Raw genomic sequence first — 18,425 nt, 5'->3', positions numbered from 1 at the left:
TATAATTAGAAAGTAAGACAGCCCTTGCTATCAAGGAACTCTTTTTCTAAATGGGAAGACTATACATATTTAAGGTTTCTTCTGAAATTCAAATGGAAATGTCCCATGGGAATTAGGATGAAGTGGCAAGGTTTATCTTAATGCATTATCATTACAGTTACTTCTATAGATCAAATCATATCAATTTCTGAAGTTGAACCATTTGACAATGCCAAGTCCATTAGTGGCAAGAACTTTCTTTTCTATGAATTCTACACCTGTCACTGCAGAACCCACAGAAGTCAGGCCACAGCTGCATGTTGGTTGCTTCCCAAGATCACAGTTTTGGGTGGGAAAGATGTAGGTAATTATTTCATATTCCTACTAAGGAGTCATAAACTGCTATGAAATTAACTCTATTAGAGTCAACTTTTTTTGAAATCATTCCCCAGAGAGGTAATGTTGTATAGTAGATAGAGAGCCATCTTCATAATTGACAGAAACTTGGTTTTAAATCCCATGCACTCCCACCTCATACTGATCATGTGACCTTGTCTATGCAAATAACTTAAATTTTCAATGGTCTATACAACCCTTTAAGACTAAGTCACAGAGAAGGTGCTAAACTGTATTGGTGGAAAATTTCTTCTATTAAGAGTTCCTTTATCATTTAGGTCACAGGACTAATTGTTTATCCACATCCCTGTCTCTCTTGGGATCCTATAAGCTCTCTTTGTCATATAATTTCCCTATTTTATCTTTCCAAAGTTGTCCTGTTCATAGGGATGTATGTAAAAGTCATGTAATGTTATTAGGAAAAAAGAAAAACAAAACAATATTATTAGGTCTGATATAAAGCTCTTTTTGGCTAGATTGTTCTCAATATTTTATTATATTTTTTAAAGTTGTTTACATGCCAGTCTCTTGATGCAATTACTAATATACCATCCCTGCAATGCAGCTACTTATGAAGAAATTAGCATTCAGCTCAAAATGAACAATATCAGTATAGAAATATGGGTTAAGTGTGTTTGGAAAAATAGGACACCTTAATCTTGCTACAAAAAGTATCATGAGATATTTAATATCCTCACTGGGTCAATAGTATTGCTAGTTTTTATAATTGTTTTTCCCCCAAAAAACTGGTCTTATTCTACTTAATTCATCTTTTACAGAAAGTTGAATGAATCAGTCAGCCCAAGAGAAATTGGAATGTGTAGAACAAGGGAGACTAAATGTTTTCCTATCATTGCTCAGTCCACTAAGCCTTCTTAAAAATACTTAAAGAGGGGAGAGAGAAGTATTTTAAAGTAAGATGAAACAATTATAGGCATCAGCAACCTTTTTGCTATTCTTCAGTCTAGAGAAATTTTTGAAACACAGTCTCCTAAATACACTTATACTAGTAGGTAGGGTCTCCAAAGCTCAGTTCTCTCAGAGTTTTAAGGAGGTAAATCTGAAGTCTGGCTGTGGTTTCTACTGTAATTATCCATGATCTGCTGTAATGATGTATATGATATATTTAATCCACTATCAATCACTTACTAGTATCTTCTCAATAGCTTTGATTAATAATATCAACTAGGTTTTATTATACTAAGAAGGTATAAGAAGATGTGATATATCATTCATATGCCTTAAAATATTCAATAATTCACAACTGATGACAAAATAATTGGATTTATCTTTTAGATAACCGATACTATAGCATAAACCCTTTTCCAGCCTTATCTCCTCTATTCCCTCTTCACGCATGCTATGTGATCACCCAACTATATTGCTTTACCTTATCCTTCTTTCATAAAGAAAATTTTCTTACACTGTCATCATAACAATACTAGACTTTCAATGCCATTACATATTTTAGAGGAATGACTCAACCAGTTGCCATCATTGTTAATATTTTCCCATATTGTTTTTGGTTTCTAAAATTCCCTACTTTAAAGCTGTAATAATAACAATAACACGAAGGGTAGCTAATAATTAGACAACCCTTTAAGGTTTACAAGCACTATATATATCATATCATTTTGTATCTTCATACAAATTTCATTCACTCCTTACTTAAAGCTATCCTTCATCTGAAGGTCAATAATAATCTCCTAATATTACAACTTCACTCATTCACCTTAAGCCTCAAACATCTATTTGCTTTGCAATTTTCAAAGGCACTCATGTTATAATACTATCTATTACAATTATCTATGTCTGTGACAACCATGAGTGAATTTGAAAGTCAATGAGTGTAAAAAATTGGGTCTCATCCAAGTGTTTTTCCTTCCTTTGCATTCAGTATGGTGGTTTACTCTTGGTAAGTACTCAATAAATATCTGTAAATGAGTGAATTAATTTCAGAAAGAAGCAGAGACGAATCAGAATTTAAGCAAATATTACAGAATCAGCATCTATAAATTCATACCAAAAATGAGCAAATAGGCCTGAATCAGATTCCAAATAGGATTGGAAAGTGTCAGATTTCAGACCAAGTAGAGAACAAACATGAATAAAGTAGAACTCATAAGATAGGTTGGATTCAGCACCTCAGTGTCTAGCACAGATTAACAGAGCCACTCATTTAACTCAACTATATCATGGCCATTTATCCAAGGGCATGTTACTCTTTTTCTTCCAGTTGAGTGCAAATGGCCATGGGTGGGCAGGTGTGTGCTGACATCCAAAGAAGCAAAGGTCCCCAGGTGGTCATTGTTGTTTTGAATTCAGCAGAAAGACAAGGTGAAGGCCAGGTGAATGACTACTGGAGACTGAATAAATATGTTTGCAGACCAGGTTGATTTAAAGATTCTAGTACTAAGAAAATTGGCTAAAATAATTGCAGGTTCATTAATTTTTAAACTGAAGAATTCTTGGGAGTTAATGGGAATGAATGGAAACTGGAAGTGGGGAGAAGTCAGTACATACACAATTATAGGTAGATGTTTATATCTATGTATATATGTTTAAGAAAATTTATATGTGCATATAAACATATAGATCAATGTGTATATAAGCATATAAATCTGAATACATGTACATATGCACATATGTATACATACTGTAATCGGGAGTTAAGTCTTTCTGTATAGAGAGAAAAAAAGAGTGAAAACTTCCCTTCTCAAAGTGAGATTCAGGGAAGATAGCTGATGTAATGGAGAAAAGGTTTGGGAATGGTAAAGGGAACAGGATCTAGGAGAGGACAGCTGATGTTTAGGGTTGGCTCAGAGAGAAGAGAGGGGGTTTGGAGATTTTCCCCCTTCTTCCTTCCCTCCTAAGCTATGGCTGCTCTCCCAGATTTGTTCTTGTCCCTCTTGTCCCTCCTCCACTATTGGAGACCAAAGGGTTTCTTCTTAGGAAGATGTCTCTCCCCTTGATCAGTTCACTCACACTTAATTCACAGCTTGGGAAAAAGATAACTACTTTAATGTCACTTAACTCAATCAGCGTAATACAAAGGAATAACTGGCAGGGAAAAGAATGGGAAAGGAAAGTGGGGGGAAAAGGGGGTCCCTGTCTCTAAATAAAACCCATTTCCTCTCTCCTTGAGGTTGGGGGGAACTCAGGCCTTAGCAACCTAAACCCCCTGAGGGAAAGTCAGATCAACTCACCCTGAGTTTGGCCCCTTGACCACAGTTCAGACCCAGGGCAACAGGAGCTGAGGTAAAGTTGTCTGACAGAGATTCAAAATGCCTTTTCTCAGGTTTTCTCTTCAATAGTCCTTTTCAATTGGGAAATGTTAGGGGGAAGGATTTCCAGTCACAAGCAAGAAAAAGTAGGAACCCTCAGGAGAAAGTCTTATTCAACCTTCTCTCTTTGGCTTCTCCAGACTCAGAGACCAACTGCTCTTCCAGCCAGAATCTTCTGCTCCTCAAGATTCTAATCTCCTGGGGCCCCTCCCCTGATGATGTCAAAACTCTTCCTTTTAGTGCCAGCCTCTGTCATAAATCCTCCATTTCCTGTTGTCCATGTGGTGCCACCTTGGCCCATGCCAATTACTTACCTTCTATGTCTATTCTAATCTATCTATGTTACTTATTGTTCCCATCTAACCTCCCCCCTCCCAAAATATTAAATCTTATCCTAATCTGTCTATTTGCTAACCTAAGGTCCTATCTTATGCTAAGACTGAGTTGTGGGAAGAGGGTTAGGATTATGTGCCAACAAAGTTTTACAATATACCAATTTCTTAATACAAAGTTCATTCCTATTGCAATCAATATAAAATTTAACTCTTGAGTAAAATTAAACTACCTGATACCTTATGCAATGCTAATTCCAATGTAACAATTCATAACAATTATATATATATATACAAATATATATATCTATATTTATTAACTTGTATTAATTGAAATCTGGTTTATTCTGTCCCTATGTACCTCTCTAGTTTAGATTTTGAGGATGTGGAAATTCTTTTATCTGAACTTTTTACACCCCAGGAACATAAAAACTTTATTGAACAAACTAGAAAAGATTCCTCACTCATGAGCTGGCCAGAAGTTTTTAAAGATCCTGATTTTTCTAATCCAAAATCAATGACTTATCTAAAAATATACCATGAGGATCTATTGCAGGGAATGAAGCAATTGTCCAAAAGACCAAATGCATGGGGGAAATTTGACAGTTTAGTGCCTTTAGTGCCAGCCTCTGTCACAATAGACAATATGGATATGGGGAATGATCCAAGACTTGAGACCCTCAATAATGTGGGAAAATGCTATTTTAAAACAACTTGGAGAGAAGCCAGTATGTCTCCATTCCCTTGTAGAAAGTAAGTCATGTCAAGCTAATCTTAAATTTCTTCTGTGACAGATTAGGCAGGCCTAACAGATTGAAAAGAAGGGAAGCAATAGATATTATCTGCCTCTACTTTATTAACATTTAGGATTTCTAACAGATTCAAAATCTGTTAACTTCAAAAATGTGGTATAGATATTTTATTATCAGCATTATTCTGATGCACCAGGCAATCAGCACCTCCCAAGAGAATGATGATCGTTGTCCCTTATGATTAGTTTTGGTGTTATGGGTAATGGATACTCTATGACTATCTTTGAACAGAGCAGCCCCAAGTACTAGAGAGAACTTGGTATTTCGAAAAGTACAAAAAAAGTACATGGTACTTCAAAACAGGTTAGAACTATAAGGAACCTTAAAAATAACCTACTCTAATGACCTCACACCTAGCAGATTGGCCAATTTGGCAGCAAAGGAAAGTGATAAATGTTGGAGGGGATGTGGCAAAATTGGGACACTAATATACGAATTGTGGAATTGTGAATTAATCCAACCATTTTGGGGGGGCAATTTGGAACTATGCGCAAAGGGAGCTAAAAGATTGTCTGCCCTTTGATCCAGCCATACTACGGCTGGATTTTTACCCCAAAGAGATAATAAAGAAAAAGACTTGTACAAAAATATTTATAGCCACACTCTTTGTGGTAACAAAAAAAAAGGAAAATGATGGGATTTCCATCAATTGCGGAATGGATGAACAAATTGTAGTATTTGAAGGTGATGGAATACTATTGTGCTGAAAGGAATAATAAACTGGAGGAATTTCATATGAACTGGAAAGACCTCCAGGAACTGATGCAGAGAAAAAGGAGCAGAACCAGGAGAACACTGTACACAGAGATTGAGATACTGTGGCACAATCAAATATAATAGACTTCTACTAGAAGCAGTGCAATGATTCAGCACAATCCTGAGGAATTATGAGAAAGAATGCTATCTACATTCAGAGAAAGAACTATGGAAATAGAAATGCAGAAGAAAAATATTACGATTGACAACATGGTTCAATAGGGATATGAGTGAAGTTTTGATGTTAAAAGAATACTCTATTGCAAATATAAATAACATGGAAATAGTTTTTTTTTTTAAATTACCTACTCTATACCTCTCATTTTACAGATATGGAAACCGAGGCTTGGTGGATTTTTGAGGTTATTACCACAATTTGAGATTCAACATTAAGGTTTGCATTTGTTATTAGATAATTGAATAGAAAACAATGTTCTTTATGTGTACAAATAATACCAAGTAGGCTTTTCCCCCTTCTTTAGGGGATTTACACAAATTAAATGACTTGCCTAGGGTCAAATTGTTAGTAAGGGTCTAAAGCTAGATTGAAACTCAGGTCTTTTCTGATACCAGGTCCTCTGCTTTATCCACTGAGCCATCTAGCTATCCATGTTAGTATATACATAGCATGATATAAGGAAATTAGAATCTAGAACATACTTTCAATATTTTAAAAGTCCTCCTAAATCATCATATAATTAATTCTATAAAACAGAAACAGTATAAAGCAGATATCATCCCTATTTTGTGTTGTAGAGACAGTAGCCACTTCTATTTTATATTGGATTGCATGGACATTTCATTTCCTATATATTTGAAGGTATTTTTCTTGATAATTTGTTTGTCAATGGAATTGTTAAGTGTTATCACAAGTTATATTAAGTTGTAAAGCAAAGGGCTCTTTTTCTGGAGGCAATATGTGGATTCTTCTGGTTGTTATGTTCTGTTACTTTGGTGAATTCAGAAGTTCTGGGCAGTTTTCATACAGTTACACACATTCACATCTACACTAATACACACAAACATAGACATGCATTGTTCGATATGGTATTTAGATTCTTTAACTTGTCATGTTCTTCTAGGAGGTCTGATTCTTAAGTTGTCCTCTTTGTGTTTCTATTTTGAATCCATTGTTCTCTCTGATTTTTTTGGACAGGCTTAACACTATAAATTTAAGTTTCATATTCTTCTAATTATTTATACTCTATAGGCCACATATTCTGCCATTTTCCTTTTCTAACTTCTATCAAGATTCTGATTTTTTTCTGGAAAAATCCTGCACAATCTTGATTTGGCTCCATGCTTTAGTGAGAAACCATAGAGATCTGTGTTTGACTGTGTGTTGATTTAGTTCCCTTTGTCTTGTACTGTGTATTTACAGATGTATAGAATTTTTTAGATGTCTTAATACTCTTCCTCATTCTAATTTTTTCCCTTCATTGTTAATTTATCTTCTTTGACTCTAGGTTTTTAATTGGATTTTTTTCCTTTTTTAGATTTTGGGTAGTTTTATTCTTTTTTCTTTATGTTCCCTGTTTGCTTTTTTGTCTTCTCCTCTTTTGATGGTGAGTTTGCCCTCAGAGCTGGATCTTGAAGTGATATAAGCCTTCTTCTTCAATGAAGGACTTACTTTTTACTGGCCTTATTCATGACTCCATATAAGCTTTTGAGGTCTCAGTTCTAGTACCAAATGGATTCTAGTCTCCTTTCTTCAGGCATGGTGTAGCCCTACATCCTATTCTTGATGGTGGTCCCAGTTTCCTCCATCTTTTAGCTCTTCAGTTGAACTGAATCAAAATCTGTGTTTTTTGAAGGCTTGGGGGAGGGTTGGGTAATTGGATATTCCTGGCAGAACTTCTGCTACCTTGGAGATCCCTAAGCCAATGCAGAAGGTAAATATTATTCTTCTCTTTAAATACCTCTGCCTCCTCAACTATTGTTTGGGAAGATCTGAGACTTGCTACTTGTAACAGGACTTAAGGGAAATTCAGGAGGAAGGATCATCAGCAAAAGCTGTAGCTGGAAGGAAATTCCTGAGAGGACTTGAAAAGACTATAGTTTATTTTCCTTTGTGACTTGGGGCTGTTTGGAGGCTGAGTGAAAGCATTCAAGATTAAGACTCTCTACTATAAATTTATAATTGAGCACAGTGAGCACCTTAATTTCTTATCCCAAGAAAAGTATTGTTCTACCCTTATCACATGATCTTGTTTTTTTTTGGGTGAGGCATGGGTTTTTAGAGAGAATTTGGAGAAAATATGTAGCCATTTTAAGGCATGTGATGCCTGTGTTTCCCAGAATTCCCAGAATGTCCTCTTCTTTCATCTCCTTCCAGAGATCTATTCTTTATAACAACATTTTAAACAGGTGAGGGATACAGTTCAGTAAAACTAACCAATAAAATGTACCAACCTGATATATTTAGTGTCCCATCCCCAAAGTTCTACCACTCCTCCAACACCCTGACCACCCCCCCACAGAAGTTAATTCTCAATATAAAATGACAGACTTAAAAAGGTTCCAAGAAAATCTCAATAGGAAAATACAGATTAAGAAACAAAGTGCTCAAAAATGAAATTCTGAATGGAAAAATAGAAACATTTCTGTTGAGGAAGAAAACAGACTTATCTAAAGAGACCAATATGAATTCAATGAGAACTCACCAAAAAAAACTTAAATTAAAAGAAATATGGGAGAGGAGGGAGTTAATAGAGAATACATACAAAAACATCCATTGTTCTGTCAGAATGTCAGGAGTGCTAAAACTTATAACAAGTAAAGGTTAGTAAGGAGATTTAACTAGAGCAAAAAGGTGGCATTTTTGGTTGCTTTTAGGTATATGTTGGACGGGAAGAAGATTTATCCAAGATAGCATGAGACTATTGCTTCAAATTAATGAGATAATGATATGGGAGCAACTTGGCACTACTTAATTATTATTTTATTTCCATTTAATTTGAAAAAGAGAATGATCTTTGGAATTGGAAAGATAGAATGGACATGCCACTTAGGAATTTGATGTCCCACATAAGTAAGGAGATAATAGGAGAGCACCTTTTTGCTTGGTGAATTCAAATAATCTCAGCCAAATAGGCTACATCTTGAAATACAGAAAGAACTGGTAGATGTGATTGCTGAATCATGGGTTTCTGTGGATAATTTTGGAGAAGAGGAGAGTACCACAGAACTGGAAAAAAAAGGCAAATGACATCTCACTTTTCAAAAAAGGTGAGTGGATGGATTTAAGAACATGAAATTCACAATCGAAAGTTTAGTACTCTTGACATTGATTCTTGTTAAACTTCTAGAATGTATTATTAATAAAAATATAGTCAGTGAATACCAACAGAAGAAAGCAGGGATTATAAAGCATTAGCATAGCTTTATCAAGAAAGCTTATATAGTTTAATATTCAAAAAGATCTTGACAGGTTAGAATCTTGGACTGAAGTGAATAAAAAGAATTCAATAATAGGGCTAACTGGAAAATCTTATGCTTTGGGTCCAGAAATTGGCTTCATGTATACAAGATGAAGTCTAGCTATATAGGCATTCACCAAAGGAAAATAAAAGAGATAGGGGTTCCAGTATGAACTCAATATTATGATATTCCATCACTTACCACTGCATTTGCCACAGACAATTAACTAAACATGGAATGTTATCCTTCCTCATCTCTATGTCTTTAGTTTGTTTTAATGTTCACTCAAATTCCATCATAAGACTTTTACTGATTCTGCCACCTATTTGTGTTTTCCTCCTTCCCTTGGAAAATTAGTGTGTATGCATTTGGTGTATATTTTGTTTTTATTATCTCCATGTTTTCCCAGGAAAATATATGATAAGAACTAAAATAAAACGTGTATAAATTATCATTATGATATGGCAATCAGGAAAGGACATGTGATCATAGAGAGCATTGAAAGACATATAGCTTTCAAGAATGAGGAGGCAAAAGACTGATTGTATTTTCTCCTACTTTGCCCAAAGCTCAAATATTGTGTTTACTTGAAAATGTAACATTTTAGGAAGAACACTGACACTAATGAGAATGTTCAAAGGAAAGTCAGAATGGTGACGGGCCTCAGTTTCAGGAAAGTTTTAAAGCTGTACTGTGAGTCAGTCTTCACTTCAACTGTCATGTTTCTCAACTTCTTAAAGAAATTAGTCATTTTCTAACTGATGTGGTTTCTAGGCTCTCTTGGCATGAATTTTGTTAGGGCAATTGTTTTATACCGATTAAGCTTCCCAAGGAAAAGATGATAGATAGAACAGGGCAATATCTGTTGCCTTTGCCACTGTTTAAATATTAGTCTGGAGTTATGTTAACTATCCCACCTTTTTCTTCTTTTTACTTCCTTCTAGTTTACTGCTTATTTTGATTTTTTTCAAAACATACATATGTTATTGGAGATAAATCAATATCGCTAGACATTTCTGACTATCAAAAATATAGTCAATTCCATTTTTTATGATTACTTGTTGTCCCTCCTCTCCTACTTAATCATCATATACAATGAAATTTCTGTGTAAGCCACATTCATTTCTTGATCCTGAATAATATTCTCCAACAATATCATTTTCTTTTCTATGCTTACTTTTTCACTGAAGTGATCATATTAAATTATATGTTGACTTAATTTGCAGGATACACTATGCCTTATTTCTACCCATTATAGTGTCAAGCAAAGGGAAATGGAGAGATGAAGATTTGATATGAGAAGGTTGCACTACATAATCAACCAAGAACTGTAGAAGTGAAATGAAGCTTTTATCAGAGACCCTTCAGAGTAGAAAAATATGTGGACCAATCATGTAGTGAGAGGGAAGAATAACTGAAGGACAACACATAGTAATATTGTGTAGAGATCATCATTTTTGTGCAAAGTACTAGAACTGAGGGCAGGAACAGAATTTCTTTTGAAAACAGTAATAGATAGGGAATCAGTGGAAAAAAACAGGTGACTTATGACCACTAGCTAAATAAATATTTTAAATGAAATAAATTGTGAATTTTAATATAATATTATGAATTAATAAACTAAAATGTGTTTAACTGTTGTATATTAAGCATCCTGCTATATGCTAGGAATAAAAATAGAAAATGATCTCAAGGAGGTCAAATTCTAAAGGGTAAATATGACTAATTCAGTTTCATCTTTACATCTATTGCCTAGTGTCATAGGATAATTTTTTTGGTTTGGTTCTATTGGTATCATTCACTTGCAAAAGCCAATGACAATACAAGGTAAATCTTGCAGAATTTATTAGAGACATCAAACTTTAGTTGGAATGTCTAATTGGCAAGTGATAAGAGTATTTCTAGATGAGCTTTATTACCTCTGTTTACTTACTTTATTATTAGAATGTGTAGCTCAGGTGTTAATAGTCTTTAATTCCAGCTTCATCACTACTCTTTACTGACTAGTTTGTTATTTTGTCTGATATAAAATTTCCCCTTTTACTGTGTTCTTTTATGTGTAAGTCTTTACCTACCCCTTCTAACTATTGTAAAATCCCCTTGTACCCATCTTGCCTCAAAACTAAAACCTATATAAATTTGCTGAAATGGCTTCTTTGGGACCACTGGTTTTTTGTATTCCATGGACCTGTTAAAATATTTCTATGAATTGCTAAGTATGATTGGTAGCAGTACTTATTCCGGACTCTTGAACAATTTTATGACACTGGCCAGTTGTGTTTCTGAGCAACTCCATAATGAAGTGCCAAAATGAATTGTTCATTTAATTTTCATAGTGATGGACATGAAATCATGAAGGGATGAGTTTGAATTCTTCCTTAGACAATTTCTACCTATGTGATCCCAGGAAATTTACCCAACTAATCTGTACGATGGGGCTAATGGTAACACATACTTTGGTTGTGAGAATAAAATAACATTTGTAAAGTGCTTTGTAAGTCATAAAATACTTTAATACTTTTATAAACTTACTATTAAGTAATGTGCAACTTATGCCCCAAATTTCTTGTCTGATTTATTTCCTTGTGATTTGAATGGTGGGAAAATTGAACTTAATTGGGAAAGAAACTGTCAAAATTCATTACTCTGTGAAGTGAGGCTAACAAACTAAATGCTAAAATTATTTTGGCTAGTGAATAAAATCTTATTTCTTTATTTATATAGTTGAATTACCATAGCTTTTGTTATCTTCTCTATGATAAGTGCCCCTAGAAATCCATGGGTTGACACATTTTTTTCCATAACAACTTCTGTGAACTGCACAAGCTCTTAGAACATGTTAGGTCAGCAGACAATTCCTCTGTGTAAGAAGCATTAATTCTTGTGACATTTTTATAAAGCCAACATTTCATGTACTAAAACTTCATTAGTATATTTTTTCAAGGATACTAGTAAAATAAACATAAGGTACAAGGAAATCATTAGAAACAGGTTGCCCTTTAAGGTGAACCCAAGGCTTTTTGAGGATGTGTTCATTGAATCCTTTTGGAAAGGAAGGGAATTTCAGCTGTCCCATTAAAGTTAATGGGAATTGTTGGATGACTAAATCTTTGAGTCACCCTCCACAACTGTCTGCCTGAATGTCTGAATAAAATACAATCAAGCCAGGAAATTCAGAATTAAGACATTCATGGCTGCTTTTATCCCCTCCCCTCCCCACAATTCGTTCTGGTATCAGGTCAGGTACTGCTGATTATGCCAAGTACTGTGTTTGTAACTCAGGAACAAGTTGAGAACTAAGGTTAAGATTTAAAATTTTAGGTCTGAGCCATTTTGCTATATGTGCTTCAGAAAAAAAAAAAAATTGTACACAGTTCCTTGGCCGAACCCCTGAAAGATATTCAAAGACCTTTCTGAAAAGACTGGGCACTGGAATTCAAGGGTGGAAAGAAGCAAGAAGTAATTTAATTAAATCTCACTGGGAAGGTATAGAGGATAGAGCAACTGCCCTGGAATCAGGAAGACCTCAGTTCAAATCCATTCTTAGACAATTAGTAGCTCTATGACCCTAAGGAAGTCACTTAACCTTGTTTTCCTCAATTTCCTCATCTATAAAATGAGCTAGAGAAGGAAATGGAAAACCACTCCAATATTTTTACCAAGGGAACCCCAAATACAGTTATGGCACTGAAAGGACTAAAGAGCAACAAAATCAATTTGTTATTAATGCAGGGCTAGTTGATGTTGTGTATAGAATACCAGACTTGAAGTAACGAAGATTCAAGTTCAAATTGAGCCTCAGACACTAACTGTGTGTGCCTGGGCAAGTCACTTAATCTCCTCAGTTTCCTCATCTATAAAACAAGCATAGTAATAGTACCTAATTCACTGAATTATTGTGAAGATCAAATGAGACAATACTTGTAAAGTACCTGACACATAGTAAGTATTATATAAATGTTAACAGTTATTAAAACAAATGTTATATGGAGGAAATCCATATGCTTGGAATTTAATGTGCTCTCCCTTGTATGATTCAGAATTTCAGTTACCTGTGCTATTTCCCATTGACTTTTAATTTATTTGTCTGGTAATTCATATCCTCTGATGATTTCATTCTTTATTTACCTCTCATAGGGTCAGATATTTTTCCCATAATGATTACTCCAAACCATTCTGTTGTTTAACTTCCTCCTTATTCACACATACCTTTTTAGAATTTGCAGAACACTTTGCTCACACCAATGCTTTCACAAGTTGTATCACCTCCATTTTGCAGGTGAACAAATAAGGTGGCACAATGGATAGAACACTCACTCTGAAGTTAGGAAGACTTGAGGTCAAATCTGCTTTTCTCCTGACTAGCTAGGTGACCTTGGGCAAGTCATTTATCCCATCTGAGTTTCTTCTGCTATAAAATGGGAATAATAATGATACCTGCTTTCCAGAATTGCTGTGGGAATCAAATGAAATGTTTGTAAAAAAAGCCTTTAATGCAGTTCTTGGCAACAATAGGCCTTTGTAAATGCTAGTTATTAGTTATTATTATTGAGGCTTGGAGATATTGGGTAACTTTTATACAACTAGTAAGCAATGGAGCTGAGATTTACATGCCTTGATCTCAAATTCAGTGCTTTTTTTTTCATTAGGCTACTATCTAACATATGTTTGGAATTTGTAGGAGTATTTTGTTATTTATATTCAAAGGATTTCTAGTTCTTGGTCTATATATATTATTATTATGAATTAGGGAAAGCATGATAATTACATCCAAAATCATTCTTTTTCTATCATTGTTAAATTTTTAATTTATTTTTAACCAGGTTAAGTTGCTCTTATTTGGGCCTCAGGATGCATCAATTCTATTTTCATCTCTGCCATCAAATATATGGTTTTAATGAATTTGATTTATCTCTCTGTATTATGGTTTATTTATCTTTAAGCATAGAGGAACAACTAGACCAGGTATATTTAAGGGGAGGAGTGTGTTGATCTTATCCTATGCTCTGAGATAATGTAATTAATATATCTTTTAAGAGGAAACAAAGATGTAGAAATAAATATAATTAAATATCATGTTTTTCTTAAATTTATAGCATTAATTTGATATGAAAACCTTCAGACTAGATGAACTCTAATGTATTTTCTTTCTATAAATGTTAATTCTGTCCACTGGATTTTAATTTTCACTGTTCATTTTTGGTTTGGAATAGATACACACATTTTTACCCATTTATTTTTACAACAGGATTCCCCAACTTGACAGGGATCTCTCACCAACAGCTAAATTCTACTTAATTTCCTTGCCATTGCCTCTGTAACTATTATCTTCTGGCAAGACCTCTGTAAAGAAGCCTTTCATCTTATAATGAGTTATCTTTATGTATTTATTTATATATACTTATATAATGAGTTATCTAGGCCATTCCTAGAAATTTTTAAGGAAAGCATGATATCTTCTGGTTGGGAGAAATGGAGAAGTAGAATGAAGAAATTCTATACATGGAGGAATATCAGGAGATCTTTGAGTTAAAAGGACCCTGGGAGCTGAGGAGTTGGGTGACATAGAAGATTATAGTTTGGTCCAAATCATTTGAGGAATGTTTTCCTATAGTTATACCACAGACAAGAAGCTGGTCTCTTATACCTTTCATGATTTCCCTTCCCTGTCTTCTAGATATGAGTAGAGAGAATTGAATACTTGAACTCTTTTTTGTTAAATTTAAACATTATTTTATTTGGTCATTTCCAAACATTATTCATTGGAAACAAAGATCATTTTCTTTTCCTCCCAATTGATGGGCATCCCCTCATTTTTCAATTTTTGGCCACCACAAAGAGCGCAGCTATGAATATTCGTGTACATGTCTTTTTCTCCATTATCTCTTTGGGGTACAAACCCAGCAGTGATATAGCTGGATCAAAGGGCAGACAGTTGTTTATCACCCTTTGGGCATAGTTCCAAATTGCCCTCCAGAATGGTTGGATCAATTCACAACTCCACCAGCAATGAATTAGTGTCCCTACTTTGCCACATCCCCTCCAGCATTCATTACTTTCCTTTGCTATCATGTTAGCCAATCTGCTAGGTGTGAGGTGATACCTCAGAATTGTTTTGATTTGCATCTCTCTGATTATAAGAGATTTAGAACACTTCTTCATGTGCTTATTAATAGTTTTGATTTCTTTGGCTGAGAACTGCCTCTTCATGTCCCTTGCCCATTTATCAATTGGAGAATGGCTTGATTTTTTGTACAATTGATTTAGCTCTTTGTAAATTTGAGTAATTAAACCTTTGTCAGAGGTTTTTATGAAGATTGTTTCCCAATTTGTTGCTCCCCTTCTGATTTTAGTTACATTGGTTTTGTTTGTACAAAACCTTTTTAATTTGATGTAGTCAAAATTATTTATTTTACATTTTGTGACTCTTTTAAGTATTTCTTGGTTTTAAAATATTTCCCTTCCCAAAGGTCTGACATGTATACTATTCTGTGTTCACCTAATTTACTTATAGTTTCCTTCTTTATGTTCAAGTCATTAACCCATTTTGAATTTATCTTGGTGTAGGGTATGAGGTGTTGATCCAAACCTAATCTTTCCCAAACTGTCCTCCAATTTTCCCAGCAGTTTTTATGAAATAGTGGATTTTTGTCCCAAAAGCTGGGATATTTGGGTTTGTCATATACTGTCTTGCTGAGGTCGCTTGCCCCCAGTCTATTCCACTGATCCTCCTTTCTGTCTCTTAGCCAGTACCAGACTGTTTTGGTGACTGCTGCTTTATAATATAGTCTGAGATCTGGGACTGCAAGGCCCTCTTCCTTTGTATTTTTTTTTCATTATTTCCCTGGATATCCTTGATCTTTTGTTCTTCCAAATGAACTTTGTTATGTTTTTTTCTAAATCAGTAAAAAAAAAATTTGGAAGTTCCATGGGTATGGCACTAAATAGATAGATGAGTTTGTGTAGGATGGTCATTTTTATTATATTGGCTCATCCTACCCATGAGCAGTTAATGTTCTTCCAATTGTTCAAGTCTAGTTTTAGTTGTGTGGAAAGTGTTTTGTAGTTGTGTTCATATAGTTCCTGTGTTTGTCTTGGGAGATAGATTCCTAAGTATTTTATTTTGTCTAAGGTAATTTTGAATGGGGATTTCTCTTTCTAGTTCTTGCTGCTGAGCTGTGTTGGAATTATATAGAAATGCTGATGACTTATGTGCGTTTATTTTGTGTCCTGCAACTTTGCTAAAGTTGTTGATTATTTCGATTAGCTTTTTGGTTGAATCTCTAGGATTCTTTAAGTAGACCATCATGTCATCTGCAAAGAGCGATAATTTGGTCTCCTCCTTGCCTATTTTAATGCCTTCATTTTCTTTTTCTTCTCTAATTGCTACTGCTAGTGTTTCTAATACAATGTCAAATAATAGAGTTGATAATGGGCATTCTTGTTTCACTCCTGATCTTAATGGGAATGGATTTAGTTTGTCCCCATTGCAGATGATATGAGTTGATGGTTTTAGATATGATACTGTTTATTATTTTTAGGAACGTCCCTTCTATTCCTATGCTTTCTAGTGTTTTTATTAGGAATGGGTGTTGTATTTTATCAAAGGCTTTTTCTGCATCTATTGAGATAATCATGTGGTTCTTGTTGGTTTGCTTGTTGATGTGGTCAATTATGTGGATAGTTTTCCTAATATTGAACCAGCCCTGCATCCCTGGTATAAATCCTACTTGATCATGGTGGATGACCCTTCTGATCACTTGCTGGAGTCTTTTTGCTAGTATCCTATTTAAGATTTTTGCATCTATATTCATTAGGGAGATTGGTCTATAATTTTCTTTCTCTGTTTTTGGCCTGCCTGGCTTTGGAATTAGTACCATGTTTGTGTCATAAAAGGAGTTTGGTAGAACTCCCTCTTTGCTTATTATGTCAAATAGTTTGTATAGTATTGGAGTTAGCTGTTCTTTGAATGTTTGATAGAATTCACTGGTGAATCCATCAGGCCCTGGGGATTTTTTCTTAGGAAGTACTTTGATGGCCTGTTGGATTTCTTTTTCTGATATGGGATTATTTAAGAAATCTATTTCTTCCTCTGTTAGTCTAGGCAGTTTGTATTTTTGTATATATTCATCCATATCACCTAGGTTGGTATATTTATTGCCATATAGTTGGGCAAAGTAGTTTTTAATGATTGCCTTAATTTCCTCTTCATTGGAGGTGAGATCCCCCTTTTCATCCTTGATGCTGTTAATTTGCCTTTCTTCTTTCCTTTTTTTAATTAGATTGACCAGTACTTTGTCTATTTTGTCTGCTTTTTCAAAGTACCAGCTTCTAGTCTTATTTATTAAATCAATAGTTCTATCACTTTCTATTTTATTAATTTCTCCCTTAATTTTTAGGATTTCTAGTTTGGTTTTGATCAATTTTGAGTTTTTTTATTTGTATTTCCAATTGATTGATCTCTGCTCTCCCTAATTTGTTAATATATGCACTCAGGGATATGAATTTTCCTCTAAGTACTGCCTTGGCTGCATCCCATAAGGTTTGAAAGGATGTCTCGCCGTTGTCATTTTCCTCAATGAAATTATTAATTGTTTCTATGATTTCTTCTCTAACTATCCGATTTTGGAATATCATATTATTTAATTTCCAATTAATTTTTGATTTGGCTCTCCATGTACCCTTCCCGATCAATATTTTTATTGCCTTGTGATCTGAAAAGGCTGCATTTATTATTTCTGCTTTTCTACATTTGAGTGCCATGTTTCTTTGACCTAGTGTATGATCTATTTTTGTGAATGTGCCATGTGGTGCTGAAAAGAAGGTGTATTCCTTTTTGTCCCTATTTATTTTTCTTCATATGTCTATTAACTCTAATTTTTCTAAGATTTCATTCACCTCTTTTACCTCTTTCTTGTTTATTTTTTGGTTTGATTTATCTAAATTTGATAGTGGTTGGTTCAAGTCTCCCACTAATATGTCTATGTCTTCCTTCAATTCTCCTAGTTTCTCTATTAAAATTTGGATGCTATACCATTTGGTGCATACATGTTGATTAGTGATATTTCCTCATTGTCTATACTCCCTTTTAACAGAATATATTTACCTTCCCTATTCCTTTTCATCAATTCTATTTTTGCTTTGGCTTTGTCAGATACCATGATTGCAACTCCTGCCTTCTTTCTATCAGTTGAGGACCAAAAGGTCTTACTCCATCCTTTAATTCTAACCTTGTGAGTGTCAACCCGCCTCATATGTGTTTCTTGAAGACAACATATGGTAGTGTTTTGGGTTCTAATCCAATCTGCTATTTGTCTACTTTTTATGGGTGAGTTCATCCTATTCACATTCAAAGTTATGATTGTAATTTGTGGATTCTCTGGCATTTTGATATCTTCCCCTAGTTCTGACCTTTCTTCTTTAGCTATCTCCTTTTAAACCAGTGA

The 18,425-nt window shown here is 34.4% G+C and overlaps 1 protein-coding gene across 4 annotated transcripts in view; it reads left to right on the top strand.

Annotated features, from left to right (window-relative positions):
• The window catches only part of SYNDIG1 (synapse differentiation inducing 1), a 290,195-nt gene that overhangs the window by 21,120 nt on the left and 250,650 nt on the right, over window positions 1-18,425 (top strand). Inside the window, exons 1-2 of one of the 4 annotated variants that reach the window (XM_056813810.1) lie at window positions 2,273-2,290; window positions 5,890-5,953. The exons of 2 other annotated variants lie outside the window; for them this stretch is intronic. The gene's annotated coding sequence lies outside the window, so the exon portion shown is untranslated. Of the gene's footprint in view, window positions 1-2,272; window positions 2,291-5,889; window positions 5,954-18,425 lie in introns of those variants that run through there. One more of the 4 variants, XM_056813809.1, reaches the window with a different exon arrangement.

This window comes from Monodelphis domestica, chromosome 1 (genome assembly GCF_027887165.1).
Source record: "Monodelphis domestica isolate mMonDom1 chromosome 1, mMonDom1.pri, whole genome shotgun sequence".
Classification (NCBI taxonomy): domain Eukaryota; kingdom Metazoa; phylum Chordata; class Mammalia; order Didelphimorphia; family Didelphidae; genus Monodelphis; species Monodelphis domestica.
This window is presented reverse-complemented; position numbering and strand designations above follow the sequence as displayed.